This window comes from Oryctolagus cuniculus, chromosome 2, assembly GCF_051225735.1.
Source record: "Oryctolagus cuniculus isolate XC-2025 breed Fujian yellow rabbit chromosome 2, ASM5122573v1, whole genome shotgun sequence".
Classification (NCBI taxonomy): Eukaryota; Metazoa; Chordata; class Mammalia; order Lagomorpha; family Leporidae; genus Oryctolagus; species Oryctolagus cuniculus.
Window position 1 is genome coordinate 97,319,581 of NC_142868.1, and position 24,398 is coordinate 97,343,978.

At 38.2% G+C, this 24,398-nt stretch overlaps 1 pseudogene across 1 annotated transcript; it reads left to right on the top strand.

The window, feature by feature from the left end:
• Positions 1 to 13,995: 13,995 nt before the first annotated feature.
• Positions 13,996 to 15,768, top strand: LOC103346723 (cyclin-G1 pseudogene; annotated as a pseudogene). Its single transcript, XR_016230092.1, has one exon. The product of XR_016230092.1 is annotated as a cyclin-G1 pseudogene (transcript).
• Positions 15,769 to 24,398: the final 8,630 nt, after the last annotated feature.

Sequence of the window (24,398 nt, forward strand, 5' to 3'; positions counted from 1 at the left end):
ATGGTGAGTCAATTTTGTTCATTTTTTTTTTCAAAAAATCCTTTCAACATTTTGCTTCTCTTTTGTGTTTTTTTGGATTCAATTTTGTTGATTTTCTTCTCTGATATTAATTATTTCTCTTCTCCTACTAGATTTGGGTCTGGTTTGCTGTAGTTTTTCTAGATCTTTGAGATGCATTGATAGTTCATTTATTTGGTGCCTTTCCAATTTCTTGATGTAGGCACCTATTGCTATAAACTTTCCTCTTAACACTGCTTTTGCTGTATCCCATACGTTTTGATATGTTGTGTTGTTATCTTCATTTGTTTCCTGAGAGTTTTTGATTTCTCTTTTGATTTCTTCTATGACCCAGTGTTCATTCAGGAGCATGCTGACATTCTCCATGTGTTTACTTATGCTCTAGAGAATCCTGAGTTGCTGATTTCCAGCTTCATTCCATTGTGGTCTGAGATGTATGGTATGATTTTGATTTGTTTTAAATTTGCTTAGACTTGCTTTATGGCCTAATATGTGGTCTATCCTAGAGAAAGTCCCATGCACTAGTGAGAAGAATGTGTATTCTGTAACATTAGGATGAATATTTCTGTACATATCTCTTAGATCCGTTTGTTCTCTAGTGTCAAGTAAATCTACCGTTTCCTTGTTGATTTCTGTCTGGTTGATCTGTCCATTGCTAAAAGTGGAGCATTGAAGCCCCCCAATATTATTGTATTGGAGTCTAAGTCTCCCTTTAAGTTCCTTAACATATCTTTTAAATAAACTGGTGCCCTGTAATTAGGTGCATATACATTTATAATAGTTACATCTTCCTGTTGAATTGATACCTTAATCATTATATAGTGCCTTTCTTTGTCTCTCTTAACATTTTTTGTGTTAAAGTCAATTTTTTCTGATATTAAGGTGGCTATATCAGCTCTTTTTTTGGTTTCTTTTGGCATGGAATATCTTTTTCCAACCTTTCACTTTCAGTCTGCATGCATCTTTGTTGGAAAGATGTGTTTCTTGAAAGCAGCAAATAAATGGGTTTTGTTTTTTAATCCATTCAGCCAGGCTGTGTCTTTTATTTTAAACTTTTATTTAATGAATATAAATTTCTGAAGTACAGCTTATGGATTACAATGGTTCCCCCCCATAACTTTCCTCCCACCTGCAACCCTCCTCTCTCCCACTCCCTCTCCCCTTCCATTCACATCATGATTTTCAATTATCTTTATATGCAGATCAATTTAGCGTATATTAAGTAAAGATTTCAACAGTTTACACCCACACAGAAATACAATGTGTAAAATACTGTTTGAGCACTAGTTATAGCATTAAGTCAAAATGTACAGCACATTTAGGACAGAGATCCTACATGACGAGTAAGTGCACAGTGACTTCTGTTGTTGACTTAACAAATTGCAATTGTTGTTCATGGCATTAGTAATCACCCTAGGCTCTTGTCATGAGTTGGCAAGGCTATGGAGGCCTTTTCAGTTTTCCGACTCTGATCATATTTAGACAAGGCCATGGTCAAAGTGGAAGTTCTCTCCTCCCTTCAGAGAAAGGTACCTGATGACCTGTTCTTTCCACTGGGATCTCTAGAGAGTTGAGGCCATTTACTTTCAGTGCAGCTACTGATAAGAAGTGACTTTCCCCTGCTGTGTTCCCAAAGATATTTCTAATATATAGTTTGAACTTCCTGTGATCCCTTACTGCAAGGTTTTCTTCCTTTACCACCTTTCTGTTGATGACTGTGTTTCTGTGTTTCTGTTTGTAAAACATCTTCAGCATCCTTTTCAGGGATGGATGAGTGGTGACAAATTCATTCTGTTTGTTATGAAAGGCTTTTATTTCATCTTTATTCCCAAATGAGACCTTTGCAGGGTATAATATAATAGGATGACTGTATTTTCTCTAAGTCTTGGGCTATATCTCACCATTCTCTCCCAGCTTGCAGGGTTTCTGATTAGAAGTCTGATGTGAATCTAATTGGAGATCCTTGAAAGTAATCAGGCATTTATCTTTTGCACATTTTAGAATCTTTTTCCTATGCTTTGCTGTGGTGAGTTTGATTACAATGTGTTGTGTTGATGATCTTTTCTGGTCATGTCTGTTGGAAGTTCGCTAGTATTTTGCTTAAAAAAGGCATTCTAACACTTTCTCTTTCTCCATAACTTCAGAACCTACAAGAACCCAAAATCTTGTTTTTTATATATTGTATCCTATAGATTCTCAACACTATGTCTTAGATTTATAATTTTCTCTTGCAGACTTTAGCTAGACTGTATACTTTTCTGTGCTCTGTCTTCTAAGTCTGATATTCTCTCTTCTGCCTGATTTGGATTTTAAGGTTCTCAAATGCATTTTTTATTTGTTCTGTTGAATTCTTCATTTTCATTTTGTTTTCTCTTCAATATCTCGATTTCATGTTCTATTGAGTTTTTTCATTTCAGTTTTATTCCTCCTTATAAATTAAATAGGCAAACAAAAAAGCTGTCTGCACATTAATGTTTATTGCAGCTCAATTCACAATAGCTAAGACCTGGAACCAACCCAAATGCCCATCAACGGTAGACTGGATAAAGAAATTATGGGACATGTACTCTATAGAATACTATCCAGCAGTCAAAAACAATGAAATCCGGTCATTTGCAACAAAATGGAGGAATCTGGAAAATATTATGCTGAGTGAATTAAGCCAGGCCCAAAGGGACAAATATCATATGTTCTCCCTGATAGGCGACAACTAACTGAGCACCAAAGGGGAAACCTGTTGAAGTGAAGTGGACACTATGAGAAACAGTGACTTGATCAGCTCTTGACCTGACTGTTGATGTACAATGTAATACTTTATCCATTTTAGTATTTTTTTGTTCTAGTACTACTGGATGAACTCTTTAATTAACACACAACTATTCTTAGGTGTTTAAATTTTAACTGAAAAGGGATCTCTCTTAAATATAAGAGTGGGAATAAGAGAGGGAGGAGATGTGCAATTTGGGACATGCTCAACCGGACTTGCCCCAAATGGTGGAGTTAGAAACGTGCCACAGGATTCCAATTCAATTCCATCAAGGTGGCAAGTACCAATGCTATCTCACTAGTCCAAGTGATGAACTTCAGTTCACAATTGATCACACTGATAGGTCTAAGAGTCAAAGGGATCACAAAACAAGAGTAGTGTCTGCAAATACTAGCTGACAGAATCAAAAAGGGAGAGAACGATCCAACGTGGGAAGCAGGATACACAGCAGACTCATAGAATGGCAGATGTCCTAAATAGCACTCTGGCCTCAAAATCAGCCCTTAAGGCATTCGGACCTGGCTGAAGAGCCCATGAGAGTATTTTAGGCATGGAAAGCCAAGACACTTTGGAAAAAAAAGAAAACCTAAATGAAAGATCTGCTCGAGTGAGCTCCCAGTGGAAAGATTGGGGCCATCAAAGCAGGAGGTACCTTTCTCTGAAGGGAGGAGAGAACTTCCACTTTGACTATGACCCTGTCAGAATAAGATCAAAGTCAGGGAACCCAAAATGCTTCTATAGCCTTGGCAACTCACGACTAGAGCCTAGGGAGATTACTGACGCCATAAACAAGAGTGTCAAATTGTTAAGTCAACAACAGGAATCACTGTGTACTTACTTCTCATGTGGGCTCTGTCCTTAGTGTGTTGTCCAATGTGAAGTAATGCTATAGCTAGTACTGAAACTGTATTTTTACACTTTGTGTTTCTGTGTGGGTGTAAACTGATGAAATCTTTACTTAATATATACTGAATCGATCTTCTGTATATAAAGAGAATTGAAAATGAATTTTCATGTGAATGGAATAGGAGAGGGAGCAGGAGATGGGAGGAGTGCGAGTGGGAGGGAAGTTATGGGGGGGAGCCTATGTAATCCATAATCTGTACTTTGGTAATTTATATTTACTAAATAAAAAAATTAAAAAAGGATTTTAATTTCATGAGAGATTTTCTTTCATGTTCTCCATGGATTTTAGTAGTCCATGCTTTTGCTTTTGATTACTTCTGTATAATCTTATCATCAATTTTTGGAATTCTATTTCTTGCATTTCTTCTATCTCATCATCTTCATAATCTTGTATTGAAGTGTTCTGTTCTTTTGGGAGCATGATGTTGTCTTCCTTATTCTTGTCTCTTGGGTTGTTGCATTTGTTGTTCAGCATTTGTGGAGGTACTCGTTGGTTTCTTCTTTTTTTCCCTCACTTTGGCAGCTTTTATCATTGTACTATGACTGTATAGATGAGTGGAATGTCTGCTTTCAGTGAATGTCTAGAGGCTTGTAGTGGATGTAGCCAGAGAGCTCTGTTCAGTTCTCTAGAGTTAAGGGCATGCCTAAGTTGATACTCTCCGGTTTGACATGGTAAATCTTCACTCTCTTTTTTTAATCAGAAAGGAATTATTTCTGCTCAGCTGAGCTCTTCTCCTTGATGGAGTCCAGTGCCTGAGCACTAGCCAAAGTGGATATAATATTCCTCCGCTCTGTCCCAAGGACCGCACAAAGGATCTGTGCAATTCTCAGTATAAGTTAAGATTTTCCAGCAATGTCTCTCACCAGGTGTCCAGGACTTCTGGAGCTTGTGGTATCCCACTGAGACTGCTCAAAGTCTCATCCACACCATGAATTCTTCCACACACACTCATTTTTTTCCCACAGTCCTGGTTCTGAAGCTTCACACATTCACAAGCTCCTAACCTTCTGTTATTTCTCCCCACTGCAGTCAGGAATCTCCATTCAGCTGATTGCCAGGCACAGAAATGAGCTGGCGCAGCTGTTATGTATGTCCAAATTGGCCCCTGCTCTATTGACTTGTATGGCTTTGTAAGGTGATCAGAGAGAAATGTGTTCATACCCTCTTTTTTTCTCTCCTCTAGTTAGGCTGGTGCACTTTCCCTCACATAGCTTCAAACCTCACTTCCTGTAGGGTCTTCCTTCTGCTTTTTCACCAGAGTCTCAGGCCCCTGCCATCTTCTCTCACCTCACTTTGCAGCAATGGTGCATAGGCTCTTGGATATTGGAGTCCTGAGCCATGGGTGCCCATGCCCTCCATGTAGTAGAGTTTCCTTTGCCTTTTTTTCATAACTCTTCCCCAAGACTACCACTTATTTAAAACTATTTTCCCCTGGGCTAGAGAAATAAGCTCCCTCCCTATTCTGCTATCTTGTAACCACCACTGGCTTGCCAATAGGCTTCTTCTAAAGGGCATTTGTAGATTGGCAGTGACAGCAAGCAGAAAGTAAGGTCACTGTGTACTTCCTACCTCCTGCTAGCAGGTGGCTTCCTCTATGACCAACCAACATCCTGCATGGAGAGCATGTTGGCTGCAGCTAAAGAACAACATTCACAATGATCATCACCCAAAGCCGCAACCCCGTGGGAGACCTGGATTCTCAGATATGTTATATCTACTTGGCTCAGTTTTGGTAGCTTATATGTATCCACAAATAAACATTTTTTTGCATTTTTATTTATCCTTGTTAATATAAATTAGTGATGCCTATTATATCTGTGATATGCATTGTAGTTTCCCCTTCTTTGATTTTATTTACTTGAACCTAGTTTTTATAACCTAGTGAAAGGATTGTTTCTTCTATTAAAAATAAAATCTTTATTTTGCTTATCTTTAATGTTAACATTCCATTTATGACCTATGCTATTAATTTTATCTTGTATTTGGTTTATTCTTGTTTTCTAGGACTCTTGAGATGGATACTTAGGTTGTTGATTGGAAATCTTTCTGTTTAGATGTTTGGCCATGGCAATGTCTGTGTATAGAAAGGCTATTAACTTTAGTGTGTTAATATTGTATTCTGCTACTTTAACAAAGTTTTTTTATGAATTCTAATCATCTACTAGTGGACTCTTTTGGCTTCCCTATATTGAGAACCATGTCATTTTCAAATAGGAATAATCTGAATTCCGACTTTTTAATTTGTATCCCTTTGATTTCCTCTTCTTATCAAATGGGTATGTCTAAAACTTCAAGGTGTATATTGTTTGTCTTTTTAAACAATAAAATTATGAACTGAATTAATAGAAAAATACATGATGAGGCAACAGAGATATATGACTAAATGTTTTTAATGATGGATCTGAAATGACTAGTGTCTGTGGCACACATTATTTTGCAATGGGATTGGCCACTGCTTGCAATGCTGGCCTCCTATATTGTAGTGTTACTTTGTGTATATTCTATTAATGAACCTGGGAAGGCAATGGAACATGACCCAAATGCTTTGGAATGTGCCCATATAGCAGATGTAAATAAAATTACTTGCTCCTGGCTCTGTCCTCGCCAATACCTGTTTATTTTAGCATCTTGGGAAGTGAGCCAAGAAAAAGATGCTTCATGTGTCTGTGTCTCTGTTTTTGTCTTTCATTTCTCTGCCTTTCAAATAACTAAATATTTAAAAAGAAAAGGCTAAATTCAGTTAATAATCCTTGAGGTTATTTTAATTAGCTAGACTCACTCTTTGTTCATCACTCCCTTTATTTATGCCACTTGGACTATATAATCTTCTGTATTCAGGACAAATTAATCACTATAGCTTCCTTATTAACTCAGAAGAGTCAAAGGAGTGGCTTATGATTAGCCAATTTTTGGTGAGTATGATGTTCACAATTTTTCTCATATTGGAGTTTCCCTTGGAAGCTATATCTCCATTCCCAGAAGGAACAACTCCTGTTGGCAGAGGTGTGTGATGAACAAAGAGAGCAAATTCCAGGAAAGGACATAGAAACTCACAAAGTCCATGGTGCTGAGCTAGCTCATTAATCCCTGAAATTTCATTTTTATCTCAAGCAATATGAAATTGAGACCTATTTTGTCATCATGTACTAGTTTCTGAGCTCTGAGATGAGGGAACCTAGGCTTGGAAGCTCAAGTTTAAGGTTCCCACATTTGTAGAATATCACTTAGGACAATGGCAGTATAGAGAAAACACAGGAATTTGAACAGGGAAAATCATATCTGTGCAATAAAGGAAACCAGGGAGATGTTGTGGGACTAAAACCAGTACACTGTCTTACTCCCACGAAGTTCACATTAGCCATGGCCATTCCTTGTTAGACAAGAACAACAGTGGCAGTAGAGGCTCTATGTAATTCTTGTGTTGATATCTTTCATGAGTTATAGAAGAAACTAGCAAACAGAGAAAGTTAAGATCTGACTCTCAGAGCTATAAATAAAGATTTGATAGATCATCAGATGAATGTATAGAGAAATGGATTTCAAGAGTTTTGAATTAATTCCCAGAGACTGGAACTTTTGCTTTGTGCAATGAATTTAAATGCACCCACAGTAAGACTCATTATTTTATTCTAGTAAATGTACTGTAGTAGTTTTCTGAATTCTGGAATATTACCCATGAATAACACACTAATTATTTGATTAGGTCACAGCAAATAACTTGATGGAGTAGATATAAGTTGCCATAGGAATATTAGCTTCATGTTTAAGTATCTTAAAGTAGAATAGCATGATGTTTTCCATATTTTATACATGTATCTGTGACAAGCAGATGTGTGTTTAGAAATACAGTATGATTATCAGAATTGAAAACAAAGGGAAAGCAAATAATAATCATCATAAAACCTGTTCCCACATTTGAATTTATCCATTTTTAACTTTTATTTACTAAATATAAATTTCTAAAGTACAGTTTATGGATTACAATGGCTTCCCCCCCCATAAATTCCCTCCCACCCACAACCCTCCCATCTCCTGCTGCCTCTCCCATTCCATTCACATCAAGATTCATTTTCAATTATCTTTATGTACAGATCAATTTAATCTATGTTAAAAAAATTTCAACAGTTTGCACCCACACAAACCAATTAAGTGTAAAATACCGTTTGAGTACTAATTATAGCATTAATTCACATTGAACAACACAAGGACAGAGATCTACATGAGGAGTAGGTACACAGTGACTCCTGTTGTTAACTTAACAAATTGACACTCTTGTTTAAGGCATCATTAATCACCCTAGGCTCTAGTCATGAGTTGCCAAGGCTATGGAAGCATTGTGAGTTCACTGACTTCGATCTTATGTCAACAATACATAGTCAAAGTGGAAGTTCTCTCCTCCCTTCAGAGAAATGTACCTCCTTCTTTGATGGCCCCGTTCTTTCCACTGGGTTCTCACTCACAGAGATCTTTCCTTTAGGGTGTTTTTTTTTTTTTTTTTTTTGCCAGAGTGTCTTGGCTTTCCATGCCTTAAATCCTCGCATGGGCTCTTCAGCCAGGCCCGAATGCCTTAAGGGCAGATAGTGAGGCCAGGGTGCTGTTTAGGACATCTGCCATTCTATGAGTCTGCTGTGTATCCTGCTTCCCACGTTGGATGGTTCTCTCCCTTTTTAATTCTATCAGTTAGTATTAGCAGACACTAGTCTTGTTTCTGTGATCCCTTTGACTCGTAGGCCTATCAGCATGATCAATTGTAAACTGAAGTTGATCACTTGGACTAGTGAGATGGCATTGGTACTTGCCACCTTGATGGAATTGAATTGGAATCCCGTGGCACGTTTCTAACTCCACCATTTGGGGCAAGTCCGATTGAGCATGTCCCAGATTGTACATCTCCTCCCTCTCTTATTCCCACTCTTACATTTAACAGAGATCACTTTTCAGTTGAATTTAAATACCTAAGAATAATTGTGTGTTAATTAAAGAGTTCAACCAATAGTTCTAAGTAGAATGAAAAAATACTAAAATGGATAAAGTATTACATTGTACATCAACAGTAAGACAAGGGCTGATCAAGTCACTGTTTCTTATAGTATCCATTTCACTTCACCATGTTTCCCTTTTGGTGCTTGGTTAGTTGTCACCAATCAGGGAGAACATGTGATATTTGTCCCTTTGGGACTTGCTTAATTCACTGAGCATGATGTTTTCCAGATTCCTCCATTTTGTTGCAAATGACAAGATTTAGTTGTTTTTTACTGCTGTATAGTATTCTATGGAGTACATGCCCCATAATTTCTTTATCCAGTCTACTGTTGATGGGCATTTGGGTTGATTCCAGGTTCTAGCTATTGTGAATTGAGCTGAAATAAGAATTCATCTATTTTTAACACATGCCTTTCAAATGTGAGTTTGAAACCCTAAAATTTAACCACTAGAGTTCCACTTCGTTAGTGTGTGGTTGAAGATGAATTCTTTTGCATCATGCATTTTGTCTTGGAAGTCAAGCGATTACTCAGGAAACATACAAATCATTCCTCTTGTTTCTTTTTATATCTCAAAGAAACATTTTATTTAATGAGTACCAATCTCATCAGTACACCTTTAGGAATATAGTGATTCTTCTCACTATGCTGCCCTCCCTCCTCCACTCTCACCCCACTCCTCTTCCCTTGCTCATTCCAAGTTCCATTATCCTTTAAGATACATTTTTATTTAACTTTATACATAGAAGACCAACTTTTACAAAGTAGATTTCAACAATTTACACACACGAACAAACACACACTGACAAACACACACACAAACCGAGAACCAGTTTTACAGTTAATTCTCATAATACAATTCATTGTGGACAGAAGTCCTTTATGAAGAGTATGTGCACAGTGACTCCTGTTGTTAATTTAACAAATAACACTCTTATGTATGATATCAGTGATCACCCGAAACTCTTGTCATGAGCTGCCTAGGTTATAGAAGCTACAAAGGCTATAGTAGCCTTTGTATCCAAAATCTGTGTCAGTATCTAGACAAGTCCACAAGCAAAGTTGAAGTACTCTCCACCTGTCAGACAAAAGTACATCCTTCTTTTATGGCCACTTATTTCCACTGGGGTCTCTCTCACAAAGATCCTTTATGTAGAACATTTTTTACCACATTGTCTTGGCTTTTGATGCTTGAGTTGCTCTCATGCAACTTTAACCTGACCAGAATGCCTTATGGGCTGATTCTGAGGACAGAGTGTTTTTTAATGTGATTCTCATTCTATGTTTCTTCTTTGTGTACTGCTTCCCATGTTGGAATATTCTCTCCTTTTTAATTCTGTTTATTTTGACCAGACATTTCATATTATTTATATGATCCATTTAACATGTAATCCTATCTATATTATCAATTTACCACTTAATATGTTCACTTTAAAAATTTTTACTATCCAGTTTGATGGGATTTGAGGTCCCATACCAAGATTTTAAACTGTACCTTTAGATGTAATCTGTAGGAAAGTATGCAGGACAATAGAGCTTCACAGTTACAAAATTCCTCCTTCCTGTGTTATTCCAAACATTATGCTTAATGAGATTTATTTTCAATTGACTTTATAACCCTCCACTGTGATACGGCATTGACTAAACAAGTTCAGAGTTGGTGAACTCCAGGGGCTCCCATAGCCTAGACAGCTCATGACAAGAGCCTCGGGTGATTGCTGGCATCATAAATAAGAGTGCCAATTGTTAAATCAACAACGGGAGTCACTGGGTACATACTCCCCATGTAGGATCTCTGTCCTTAATGTGCTTTACTATGAAACTTAAAGACAACATTGCTAGTTGAACAATACCCTATACCTTGTGCGGTTGTGTAAAGGCAGCCTGTTGAAATCCTTGCTTAGTATATACTAAGTTGATTTCTGTATATGAAGGTAATTGAAAATGAAACTCGATGAAGAGCAGGATGGGAGAGCGAGTGGGAGAGGGAAGGGTCACAGGAGGGAGGGAGGATGGGGGGAAGCCAAAACAATACAAAAGTTGCACTTTGTAAATTCACATTTATTAAATAAAAAAAACACATGATTAACACAATGTTATTTTTTTCTCTTTCCTTTTTTTTAACTTTTATTTAATGAATATAAATTTCCAAAGTACAGCTTATGGATTACAATGGCTTCCCCCCATAACGTCCCTCCCACCCGCAACCCTCCCCTTTCCCACTCCCTCTCCCCTTCCATTCACATCAAGATTCATTTTCGATTCTCTTTATATACAGAAGATCAGTTTAGCATACATTAAGTAAAGATTTCAACAGTTTGCTCCCACACAGAAACATAAAGTGAAAAATACTGTTTGAGTACTAGTTATAGCATTAAATCTCAATGTACAGCACACTAAGGACAAAGATCCTACATGAGGAGTAAGTGCACAGTGACTCCTGTTGTTGACTTAACAAATTGACACTCTTGTTTATGGCCTCAGTAATCACCCTAGGCTCTTGTCATGAGCTGCCAAGGCTATGGAAGCCCGCTGAGTTCACTGACTCTGATCCTATTTAGACAAGGCCGTGGTCAAAGTGGAAGTTCTCTCCTCTCTTCTGAGAAAGGTACCTCCTTCTTTGATGACCTGTTCTTTCCACTGGGATCTCACTCGCAGAGATCTTTCATTTAGTTTTTTTTCCCACAGAGAGTCTTGGCTTTCCATGCCTGAAATACTGTCGTGGGCATTTCAGCCAGATCTGCATGCCTTAAGGGCTGATTCTGAGGCCAGAGTGCTGTTTAGGACATCTGCCATTCTATGGGTCTGCTGTGTATCTCACTTCCCATGTTGATCATTCTCTCCCTTTTTGATTCTATCAGCTAGTATTTGCAGACACTAGTCTTGTTTCTGTGATGCCTTTGGTTCTTAGTCCTATCATTATGATCAATTGTAAACAGAAATTGATCACTGGGACTAGTGAGATGGCATTGGTACATGCCACCTCGATGGGATTGAATTCAAATCCCCTGGTATGTTTCTAACTCTACCGTTTGAGGTAAGTCAGCTTGAGCATGTCCCGAATTGCACATCTCTTCCCTCTCTTATTCCCACTCTTATATTTAACAGCGATCACTTTTCAGTTAAGTTTCAGCACTTAAGAAGAATTGTGTATTGATTACAGTATTCAACCAAAAGTATTAAGTAGAATAAACAAAAAAAATACTAAGAGGGATAACATATTAAGCTGCTCATCAACAGTCAGGGTGAGGGCTGATCAAGTCACCATTTTTCATAGTGTTCATTTCACTTTAACAGGTTTCCTTTTTGGTGCTCAGTTAGTTGTCACCTATCAAGGAGAACAAGTGGTATTTGTCCCTTTGGGATTGGCTTATTTCACTCAACATAATGTTTTCCAAATTCCTAACAGGGATCACTTTTCAGTTAAAATTTAAACACCTAAGAATAGGTGGTCTTCCCAGGCCAAAGAAAATGAACACACCACCAGTAAGTTGTTTATTTTTGTTTGCATTATATTGTGATATAGCAGATTTATGAGTGTATTTTATTAAAATTGTGAAATAAATATTTGACAACATAAAATTATGATTATAAAGCATTAGAAATATCAAGCCTGATATCAAATTTGTTTCTAGTCTCTGTGCTGCTATAACAGTAACATGTTTATCATGTTATTCAAATTGGAACATAGAATCTCCTAAATTTTTGTAAAACATAAAGTCTGAATTTGTATTTATTGGTCTTATCGATGATATAGTAGAGGTGGTTCATTACCAACATAGTTATATACACTGAACTAGTAAAAAGTTGGGGCCAGCACTGTGGCACAGTGGGTTAATGCACTGGCCTGAAGTGCTGGCATCTCAAATGGGTGCCGGTTTGAGACCTGGCTGTTCCACTTCTTTTTGGTTTTTTTTTGTTTGTTTAAACTTTTATTTAGTAAAAAAGTACAGCTTATGGATTACAATGGCTTCCCCCCCCATAACTTCCCTCCCACATGCAACTCTCCCATCTCCCGCTCCCTCCATTCCATTCACATCAAGATTCATTTTCAATTCTCTTTATATAGGAGATCAATTTTGCATATATTAAGTAAAGATTTCAACAGTTTGCAGCCACATAGAAACACAAAGTGAAAACTACTGTTTGAGTACTAGTTATAGCATTAAATCACAATGTACAGCACATTAAGGACAGAGATCCTACATGGGGAGTAAGTGCACAGTGACTCCTGTTGTTGACTTAACAAATTGACACTCTTGTTTATGGCGTCAGTAATCTCCTTAGGCTCTTGTCATGAGCTGCCAAGGCTATGGAAGCGTTTTGAGTTCTTCAACTCCGATCTTATTTAGACAAGGTCATAGTCAAAGTGGAAGTTCACTCCTAGCTTAAGAGAAAGGTACCTCTTCTTTGATGGCCTGTTCTTTCTACTAGGATCTCACTAGAGGAGATCTTTCATTTAGGTCCTTTTTTTTTTTTGCTAGAGTGTCTTAACTTTCCATGCCTAAAAAACTCTCATGGGCTCTTCAGCCAGATCCAAATGCCTTAAGGGCTGATTCTGAGGCCAGAGTGCTGTTTAGGACAGCTGCCATTCTATGAGTCTGTTGTGTATCCTGCTTCCCATATTGCATCATTCTCTCCCTTTTTTATTCTATCAGTTAGTATTAGCAGACATTAGTCTTTTTTTAACTTTTATTAAATATATATAAAATCCAAAGTTCAGCTTATGGAGTACAATGACTTCTTCCTCAATGACTTCCCTCCCACGCACAATCCTCCCCTTTCCTGCTCCCTCTCCCCTTCCATTCACATTAAGATTCATTTTCAATTCTCTTTATATACAGAAGGTCAGTTTAGCATATATTAAGTAAAGGTTTCAACAGTTTGCACCCACACAGAAACACAAAGTGAAAAATACTGTTTGAGTACTAGTTATAGCATTAAATCACACTGTACATCACTGTACACACTGTGTGTCTTGCTCCCATGTTGGATTGTTCTCTCCCTTTTTGATTCTATCAGCTAGTATTTGCAGACACTAGTCTTGTTTCTGTGATCCCTTGGGCTCTTAGTCCTATCATTATGATCAATTGTGAACTGAAGTTGATCACTGGGACTAGTGAGATGGCATTGGTACATGCCACCTTGATGGGATTGAATTGGAATAACCTGGTATGTTTCTAACTCTACCGTTTGGGGCAATTCAGCTTGAGCATGTCCCGAATTGCACATCTCTTCCCTCTCTTATTCCCACTCTTATATTTAACAGCAATCACTTTTCAGTTAATTTTCAACACTTAAGAATAACTGTGTATTGCCCTTCGGCTCCGAGCTAACCCTCCGGAGGGCAGTGTCATCTGGGCGGCGCTGCCAAGACCTCCACCCAGGACGGCTCCCCCTCCCCAGGCCTCTCCCCTCTTGCCCGCGAGACCCCTCATCTCGTAGACCGCTGGAATCTGATATCGTGGGGGTGAGGTGAGAGCAGACCCAGGGAGGGAGGTTACCACTGAGGAGCTGCAGCCGCTATCAAGATGATAGAAGTACTGACAACAACTGACTCTCAGAAACTGCTACACCAGCTGAACACTTTGTTGGAACAGGAGTCTAGATGTCAGCCAAAGGTCTGCGGCTTGAGACTAATTGAGTCTGCACACGATAATGGCCTCAGAATGACTGCACGGCTGAGGGACTTCGAAGTGAAAGATCTTCTTAGTCTCACTCAGTTTTTTGACTTTGACACGGAGACATTTTCTCTAGCTGTGAATTTACTGGACAGATTTCTGTCTAAAATGAAGGTACAGCCCAAGCACCTTGGATCTGTTGGTCTGAGCTGTTTTTATTTGGCTGTAAAATCAATAGAAGAGGAAAGGAATGTGCCACTGGCAACTGACTTGATCCGGATAAGTCAGTATATGTTCACGGTTTCAGACTTGATGAGAATGGAAAAGATTGTATTGGAGAAGGTGTGTTGGAAACTCAAAGCTACTACTGCCTTTCAGTTTCTGCAACTCTATTATTCACTCATTCAAGAGAACTTGCCATTTGAAAGGAGAAATAACCTTAATTTTGAAAGACTGGAAGCTCAACTTAAGGCATGTCACTGCAGGATCATATTTTCTAAAGCAAAGCCTTCTGTGTTGGCTTTCTCTATCATTGCCTTGGAGATCCAAGCACAGCAGTGTGTGGAGTTAACAGAAGGAATAGAATGTCTTCAGAAACATTCCAAGATAAACGGCAGAGATTTGACCTTCTGGCAAGAACTTGTATCAAAGTGTTTAACTGAGTATTCATCAAACAAGTGTTCAAAACTGAATGTTCAGAAGTTGAAATGGATTGTGTCTAGGCGTACTGCTCGGCAATTGAAGCATAGTTACTACAGAATAGCTCACCTTCCAACAATTCCTGAAATGGTTCCTTAATTCATGAACTTGGATCATTGTTATTCTCCATAAAGGAAATTATCAGTGCTATAATTTTCTTTTACAATGGAAGAATTAAAATATCATTTCTTTTCAAAGTAAACAAAATGGAGTTGCAATAGCAAAGGGGAAGTTTCTACACTGATTTGTTCAGCTAATATTTGAAGACATTTAGTATATACAGAACCCTAAGGGTAAGGAATTATCTAACCTCTGATATGTATGTTAGGCATTTCATTAATCAGCATAAAAAAAAAGTATGTCCTCAACAACCCAAGTTTTAAAAGTAGCATTAAAATCATATTTTCTTATTGAACATCATCTTGCTCTCTGAAGACCTAAGCTCTGGCTCATTTAAAGATACACTAGCTGAGTAGGACAATAGGACCAAACTTTTGGATATTTGGACTAATTTGAGAATGTTAGCTTATAAGCAAAATCAGTATGAAGTTTGATAGTGTATTTAAAGAAAAAGAAGATACAGCCAATCAGTCTTGATGTTGGGTGTCTGGAAACTGCAAGGGCGTCTCAACACTGTAGTTACTATAATATTTGGAATTCTGGGAAAGTAGTTACATGCATAAAAGATAAACTTGGGGTCACTGGATATATATTCTTGCCATTTAAATTTCTTAACTAGTAATAATGATTTACCTTTTTCCATTCAAAATTAAATTAACATTTAACATATCTATGATTATGAAATTTAACCTGAACAGTTAGTTCACTTTTAATAGTAATATTTCACAGATGTCTGATAAGTTGGGTTTTTTTTGTTGTTGTTGATTTAAGGAGGATTATTACAGCAACAACAATGAAAAACTCTGAACCCTACAGCCCTGAGCTATGGATTCCATGATGTTTTCATGAGTTTAGATTTCAAGCCTTAAAACTTTACAACTAGATGAATATGATGTTCTCATGCTTGGGGAAACTGCCTAATTAGTATTATGCTATAGTGGAATTATGTTTAGATATAAATTCATCTATGAAGCAGTAAATCAAAGTTAAAAGCATAAATATGAAGCACTAATCACAAGCTTTGGAAAGTAAACTGTGAATCTTCATTTCTTAACATTGATTTAACTTTCTATATTTGATTGATATACTTAGGTAGTATTGAAAATGCTAACCTACATAATTTAAATGTTTTAAATTATGAGGTTTTCATCAAAATAACATTTCACAGATGCACTTTTAAGATACAACAAAGGTTAGTGTTTTAGGCAGTTTAAATGGTTTTCTGTTGCCCAAAATGCGAATAATGTAATCCTGAGAAGGGGAAAGGGGACACAAATTTGAAGGCATTTTGTAGAAAACAAACAAAAAAAAACAGTAAGTTTGGCAAGTTCATAATCTTTAATATTTTCTCAAGAAAACAGATGATGTTTGTATGTGTGATAAGATCTTTTATATAGAATCTACTGCCCCAGTCTAGTCCAATCAAGAAAATTGTTTTCTATTTTATTAGTTGCTCAAATTATCACTCTGAGGACTTACTTTACTCCACTAAAGTAAGTTCAGACTAGATTTAACACTCCAGAAGTCTTTACTGAGTATTGTTTTCAGAAAATTGTCATTGCTTCTAATTTAGATTAGAATAATATTCTAAAGAATATGCTTTCACTAATGACCTTACTGCGTCTTAAGAAAAGTCAGTCGACACCTTCATAAGTAGATCACTGAGGCAGTGTTCAAGAAACAGTCTTCAGTCAGTCAGTGAATGTAAGGAGGTGTACAGTGTGATGGTGTCATGGATGATTAATGGAGCAGTGCATAGCCTGCGTTCATTCAGAGTGGCTGTGATCATTTCTGACATGATGTTGTGGACAAATACGCAATAAAAAATAAAAACCAAAAAAAAAAGAATAACTGTGTATTGATTACAGTATTCAACCAAAAGTATTAAGTAGAACAAACAAAAAATTACTAAGAAGGATAACGTATTAAGTTGTTCATCAACAGTCAGGGTAAGCGCTGATCAAGTCACCGTTTCTCATAGTGTTCATTTCACTTTAACAGGTTTCCTTTTTGGTGCTCAGTTAGTTGTCACCGATCAGGGAGAACATATGATATTTGTCCCTTTGGGACTGGCTTATTTCACTCTGCATAATGTTTTCGAAATTCCTAACAGGGATCACTATTCAGTTGAAATTCAAACACCTAAGAATAATTGTGTGTTAATTACAGAGTTCAACCAATTGTACTAGAACAGAAAAATACTAACATGGATAAAGTATTACATTGTACATCAAAAGACAGGACAACAGCTGATCAAGTCACTGTTTCTCATCGTGTCCATTTTACTTCAACAGGTTTCCCCTTTGGTGTTCAGTTAGTTGTCACCAATCAGGGAGACCATATAATATTTGTCCCTTTGGGCCTGGCTTAGTTCACTCAGCATAATGTTTTCCAGACTCCTCCATCTTGTTGCAAATGACCGGGTTTCGTTGTTTTTGACTGCTGGATAGTATTCTATAGAGTATATGTCCCATAATTTCTTTATCCATTCTACTTTTGATGGGCATTTGGGTTGGTTCCAGGTCTTAGCTATTGTGAATTGATTGAGCTGCAATAAACATTAATGTGCAGACAGCTTGTTTGTTTGCCAATCTCATTTCCTTTGGGTAAATTCCAAGGAGTGGGATGGCTGGGTTGAACAGTAGGGTTATATTCAGGTTTCTGAGGAATCTCCAGACTGACTTCCATAGTGGCTTGACCAGTTTGCATTGCCACCAACAGTGGGTTAGTGTCCCTTTTTACTCACATCCTCTCCAGAATCTTTTGTTGGTAGATTTCTGAATGTGAACCATGCTAACCGGGGTAAGGTGAAACCTCATTGTGGTTTTGATTTGCATTTCCCTGATTGCTAGTGATCTTGAACATTTTTTCATGTGCCTGTTGGCCATTTGGATTTCTCTTTGAAAAATGTCTATTGAGGTCCTTGGCCCATCTCTTAAGTGGGTTGTTTGTTTTGATGTTGTGGCGTTTCTTGATCTCATTGTTGATTCTGGTTATCAACTCTTTATGTGTTGCATAGTTTGCAAATATTTTTCCCATTCTGTCAGTTGCCTGTTCACTCTCCTGACTATTTCTTTTGCAGTACAAAAACTTCTCAATTTGATGCAATCCCAAATGTTAATTTTGGCTTTGACTACCTGTGCTTCTGGGGTATTTTCCAAGAAGTCTTTGCCAGTACCTATATCTTGCAGGGTTTCTCCAATGCTTTCTAATAATTTGATGGTGTCAGGTCATAGATTTAAGTCTTTAATCCATGTTGAGTGGATTTTTGTGTAAGGTGAAAGGTAGGCGTCTTGCTTCATGCTTCTACCTGTGGAAATCCAATTTTCACAGCACCATTTATTGAATAGACTGTCCTTACTCCAGGGATTGGTTTTGGATCCTTGATCAAATATAAGTTGGCTGTGGATGTTGATTGATTTCTGGTGTTTCTATTCTGTTCCATTGGTCTATCCATCTGTTTCTGTATCAGTACCATGCTCTTTTGATAACAACTGCCCTGTGGTATGTCCTGACATCTGGTATTGTGATGCCTCCAGTTTGTTTTTGTTGTACAAGATTGCTTTAGCTATTCGAGGTCTCCTGTGTCTCCATATGCATTTCAGCATCATTTTTTCCAGATCTGAGAAGAATGTCTTTGGTATCTTGATTGGTATTGCATTGAATGTTTAAATTGCTTTTGGGAGAATGGACATTTTGATGATGTTGATTCTTCTAATCCATGAGCATGGAAGATTTTTCCATTTCATGGTATCCTCTTCCGTATCTTTCTGTAAGGTTTTGTAATTTTCATCGTAGAGATCCTTAACATCCTTGGTTAAGTTTATTCCAAGGTATTTGATTGTTTTTGTAGCTATTGTGAATGGGATTGATCTTAGAAGTTCTTTCTCAGCCATGGCATTGCCTGTGTATATATAGACTGTTGATTTTTGTGCATTGATTTTATATCCTGCTACTCTGCCAAACTCTTATATGAGTTCCAATAGTCTCTTAGTAGAGTTCTTTGGGTCCCCTAAATAAAGAATCATATCATCTGCAAAGAGGGATAGTTTGAGTTCTTCCTTCCCAATTTATATCCCTTTAATTTCTTTTTCTTGCCTAATCGCTCTGGCTAGAACCTCCAGAACTATATTGAATAGCAGTGGTGAGAGTGGACATCCCTGTCTGGTACCAGATCTCAGTGAAAATGCTTCCAACTTTTCCCCATTCAATAGGATGTTGGCCGTGGGTTTTTCATAAATTGCTTTGATTGTATTGAGCAATGTTCCTTCCATACCCAGTTTGTTTAGAGTTTTCATCATGAAAGGGTGTTGTATTTTATCATATGCCTTCTTGGCATCTATTGAAATAATCACATTGTTTTTCTTCTGTAGTCTGTTAATGTGGTGTATCGCATTGATTGTTTTACGCACATTGAACCATCCCTGCATGCCAGGGATAAATCCCACATGGTCTGGGTGGATGATCTTTGTGATGTGTTGTTGCATTCTATTGACCAGAATTTTATTGAGGATTTTTGCATCTATGTTCATCAGGGATATTGGTTTGTAATTCTCTTTCAATGCTGCATCTTTTCCCAGCTTAGGAATTAAGGTGATGTTGGCTTCATAGAAAAAATTTGGGAGGACTCCCTCTTTTTTGATTGTTCTGAATAGTTTGAGAAGAATTAGAGTCAGTTCTTCTTTAAATGTCTGGTAGAATTCAGCAGTGAATCCATCTGGTCCTGGGCTTTTCTTTGTTGGGAGGGCCTTTATTACTGTTTCCATTTCTGTCTCAGTTATGGGTCTGTTTAGGTTTTCTATGTCTTCCTGGTTCAATTTAGGTAGGTTGCATGAGTCCAGGAATCTATCCATTTCTGATATGTTTCCCTGTTGCTGGCATACAGGTCGTTGTAGTAATTTCTGATGATTCTTTTTATTTCTGTGGTGTCTGTTGTTACATTTCCTTTTTCATCTCTGATTTCATTGATTTGGGTCTTTTCTCTTATTTTTTTTAGTTAGTTGGGGCAATCGGGTGTCAATTTTGTTTATTTTTTCAAAAAACCAGCTCCTCGTTTGGCTGATTTTTTGTAATTTTTTTTATTCAATACTGTTAATTTCTTCTCTGAATTTAATTATTTCTCTTCTCCTACTAGATTTGGGTCTGGTTTGCTGCAGATTTTCTAGATCCATGAGATGCATTGAATGCTCATCTATTTGGTGCCTTTCCAATTTCTTGATGTAGGCACCTATTGATATAAACTTTCCTCTTAACCCTGCTTTTGCTGCATCCCCATACGTTTTGGTATGTTGTGCTGTTATCCTCATTTACTTCCAGAAAATTTTTGATTTCTCTTTTAATTTCTTCTATGACCCATTGTTCATTCAGGAGCATGTTGTTCAATCTCCCTGTGTTTGCATACGCTCTAGGGATTCCTGAGTTGCTAATTTCCAAACTTCATTCCTTTATGGTCTGAGAAACTGCATGGTATGATTCTAATTCTTTTAAATTTGCTGAGACTTGCTTTATGGCCTAGTATGTGGTCAATCCTAGAGAAGGTTCCATGTACTGCTGAGGATAATGTAAATGCTTTCTGTGTAGGATGAAAAGTTCTGTAGATATCTGTTAGATCCATTTGGGCTATAGTGTTGTTTAAACCTACTGTCTCCTTGTTGATCTTCTGTCCTGTTGATCTGTCTATTTCTGAGAGTGGAGTATTGAAGTCCCCCAGTACTATTGTAGTGGGGTCTAAATCTCCCTTTAAGTCCCTTAACAAATCTTTTAAATAAACCTGTGCCCAGTAGTTAGGTGCATATATGTTGATAATCATTGTATCTTCCTGTTGAATTGATCCCTTGATCATTATATAGTGCCCCTCTTTGTCTCTCTTAAGTTTTTGTGGTAAAGTTTACGTTCTCTGATATTAAGATGGCTACATCCACTCTTTTTTCATTTCTGTTGGCACGGTATATCTTTTTCCAGCCTTTCGCTTTCAGTCTGTATGCATCTTTGCTGGAAAGATGTGTTTCTTGTAAGCATCAAATAGATGGGTTTTGTTCCTTTACCCAGTCAGCCAATCGGTGTCTTTTAACTGGACACTTCAGGCCATTAACGTTCAATGTGACTATTGCTAAGTAGTAACTTTGCCCTGACATTTGCCAAAGATATTTTCTAATATATGTTTTGAACTTCCTGTGATCTTTTGCTGTGAGGTTTCCTTCCTTTACCTTCTTTCATATTGATGACCGTGTTTGTGTGTTTCTGTGTGTAACGCATCTTTAAGCATCTGTTGCAGGGCTGGACGAGTGGCAAAAAATTCTTTCAATTTCTGTTTGCTATGAAAGGTCTTTATTTCACCTTCATTCACAAATGATAGCTTAGCAGGATATAATATTCTGGGCTGGCAGTTTTTCTCTCTTAGTACCTGGGCTATATCTCGCCATTCCCTCCTAGCTTGTAGGGTTTCTGATGAGAAGTCAGCTGTGAGTCTGATTGGAGATCCTCGGAGAGTAATCTGACGTTTCTCTCTTGCACATTTTCGGATCTTTTCTTTATGTTTCACTGTGGTGAGTTCTATTAGCTTCCTGTACTAGGATGTCTCTGTCCTTCTCCAAACCTGGGAAATTTTCTGCTAGTATCTCACTAAAAAGGCCTTCTAATCCTTTCTCCCTCTCCATGTCTTTAGGAACTCCTAGAACTCGAATTTTTGGTTTTTTAATAGTATCTTGAAGATTCCCAACAATATTTTTTAGATTTCTAATTTCCTCTTCTTTTCTTTGCTCTGACTGTATATTTTCCTGTGCTCTGTCTTCTAAGTCCAATATTCTCTCTTCGCTTCACCCATTCGGTTTTTAAGGCTCTCTAATGTGTTTGGCATTTGATCAATTGAATTCTTCATTTCATTATGATTTCTCATCACTTTTGCAGTTTACTGTTTTACTAGTTGTTTCATTTCATTTTGATTCCTCCTTAATATTTCATTTTCGCGTGAGAGATTTTCTATCTTGTCCATTAAGGATTTCTGTAGTTCAAGAATTTGTTTTTGAGAACTTCTTAATGTTGTTATCAATTTTTTGAGATTCGCTTCTTGCATTTCTTCTATCTCATCATCTTCATAATCTTGAATTGGGGTGCCTATGTCATTTGGGGTGTCATAGTGTCTTCCTTGTTCTTGTTACCTCAGTTTCTGTGTTTGTTGTTTGGCATATTGGAGATGTTTGGTTTCTTCTCGTTAACCTGTGACTCTAGATTAAATGGACTGTCTGCTTTTGATGGATCCTTAGAGGCTGTGATGGGTGTGGCCAGAGAGTTCTGTTTGGTTCTTTGGGGATAAGGGTGTGCCAAAGGTGACTCACCCAGATTGTTCTCTCACTTGCTCACTCTCTCTCATTCTCTCTCTTTTTTTTTCTGACTCAGTTGGGAAGTAATTCCACACAGCTGAGTGGAATTGGGGGTAGTTGATGTATGAAATCTCACACCTGTGGGTATTTGTCTGGTTACCCCTGGGACCACACAAAGAGTTTATGCAGCCCTCAGTGTGGTCTCAAATTTTTCAATAGTCTCTCCCCAGTTTGCCCAAGTTGCCGAGTTTGTGTACTTGGTGAGTTCTCTTGCCCACCTCAGATTTTCAGTCTCAGTTTGTTAGCTCCTCACTTTCACTAACTAGGTCTTAACCTCCTGTTATTTCTCCCCACCAGAGTCAGGTTTTTCTGCTTGGCTAATGGCCAGCGCCTCTTTCCATATGTAAAATGGTGCCAGCTCTTTGTCTTGCTCAGCTTTGTAAGGTGAGTGGAGAGAGAAGTTAATGTCCGTGCCAGTTCCCTTTATTTGCTTGTTTTTTCTCTCCTCCAGTCTGCCTGGTGAGCTTTCCCCAGTGGGGCTTTCGTTCCCTCTAGGCTTTTTCTGCCTTTCCCCGAAATGTCTTGGGTTACTGAGGTTTTTATCTCACCTCCCCTTCCAGCGCTAGCGCGCAGACTCTGCAGTGTGGCTTCTGCAGCGGCGCAGCTTCTTGGTCTCGGTTTCAGCTTCTGCTTCTGTGGTGGCGCAGCTCCCGTGGCTCAGCTTCCATGTGGTGGGCTACCTTGCTCTCCTCGTAGGTCCTCCGTGTCACCTCCACTAGATCTGGGAGAGTTTCCTCTGCAATTTTTCCCTGAGCCTTTTCCTGTGGCTACAGTAACTCCACTTTTATTAAACTGTCTTTTCCCGGACTATCAGTGCGTGCCCTCACTATTCCTCCATCTTGGCTCTGCCTGTTTGTTTTTTTGACAGGCAGAGTTAGACAGTGAGAATGGCTGATCCAAAGCCAGGAGCCAAGTGCCCATATGGGATGCTGGCACTGCAAGCTGGAACTTTAACCTACTGTGCCACAGCGCTGGTCCTGGATCTTTTTAAAATATTTATTTTTCAACATTTTTTCTCCTTACTTGCTAGTATAGCATTCTCCCTTGGTGCTGCTGCTCTCTGTGGACTTGTCCTCCTCAGCCTCTGACTAGAGCACAGCCACCTCTCCAATGCTGACATCCTCTGACACATGTTTCACTCTTCTGTTCTCTCTAAACTGCAGACTCTTGGGCAACCTGACTTTCATGCATAAACTTGCATAGACACACACACCTGAGGACTCCAGAGTCTTGGATTTCAGGTTGTAATTAACTTTCATTTTCAGAGGACTGGTGAAAAAAGCAAGTCTGGAAGCCAGGGTGTAGCCTTGTGGTTCAGATGCCTGTGTCCCACATTGGAGTTTCTGGGCTTGATTCCCGGTTCCAGCCCCTGCCTCCAACTTCCTGATCATGCAGACCCTGGGAGCTAGCAAGTGATGGCTCAGATGATTGGGTTCCCTGCTCCTGGGCAAGCCCTGGCCACTGTGGACATTTCAGCAGTGAACTAGAGGGTGAATACCACTTCTCTGTCTACTTGTTCATTTCTTTGCATCTCAAATTAAAAAACAAAACAAGTATGTTTGTATCATCCATTAAAATAACTTCCTCATTGGAAAAAAGTAGTTTCATTGTTAAATTTGGGGAAAAATAATGCTTCTTGGTTTTAAATGATATTTGAATAATGCATAACTGTAAATCAGACTTCCATAGTGGATAAGGAAGAGAAAGATGGAAGCAATAATTTTTACTTCTGGCTTTGGTACTTGTCATGTAACCTTGAAAAATTCCTTTAAACTCATGGGGCCTGAGTGTCCTTAAAATTACAGGCTCATCGAGTTGAGGCAGGTGATGTAAGGGGAGGTGGCAGGAAGCTGAGAGCTTTCCTTGTTTCTGTGCCGACAGAGCTAAGTGACATTAGCAAGTCAT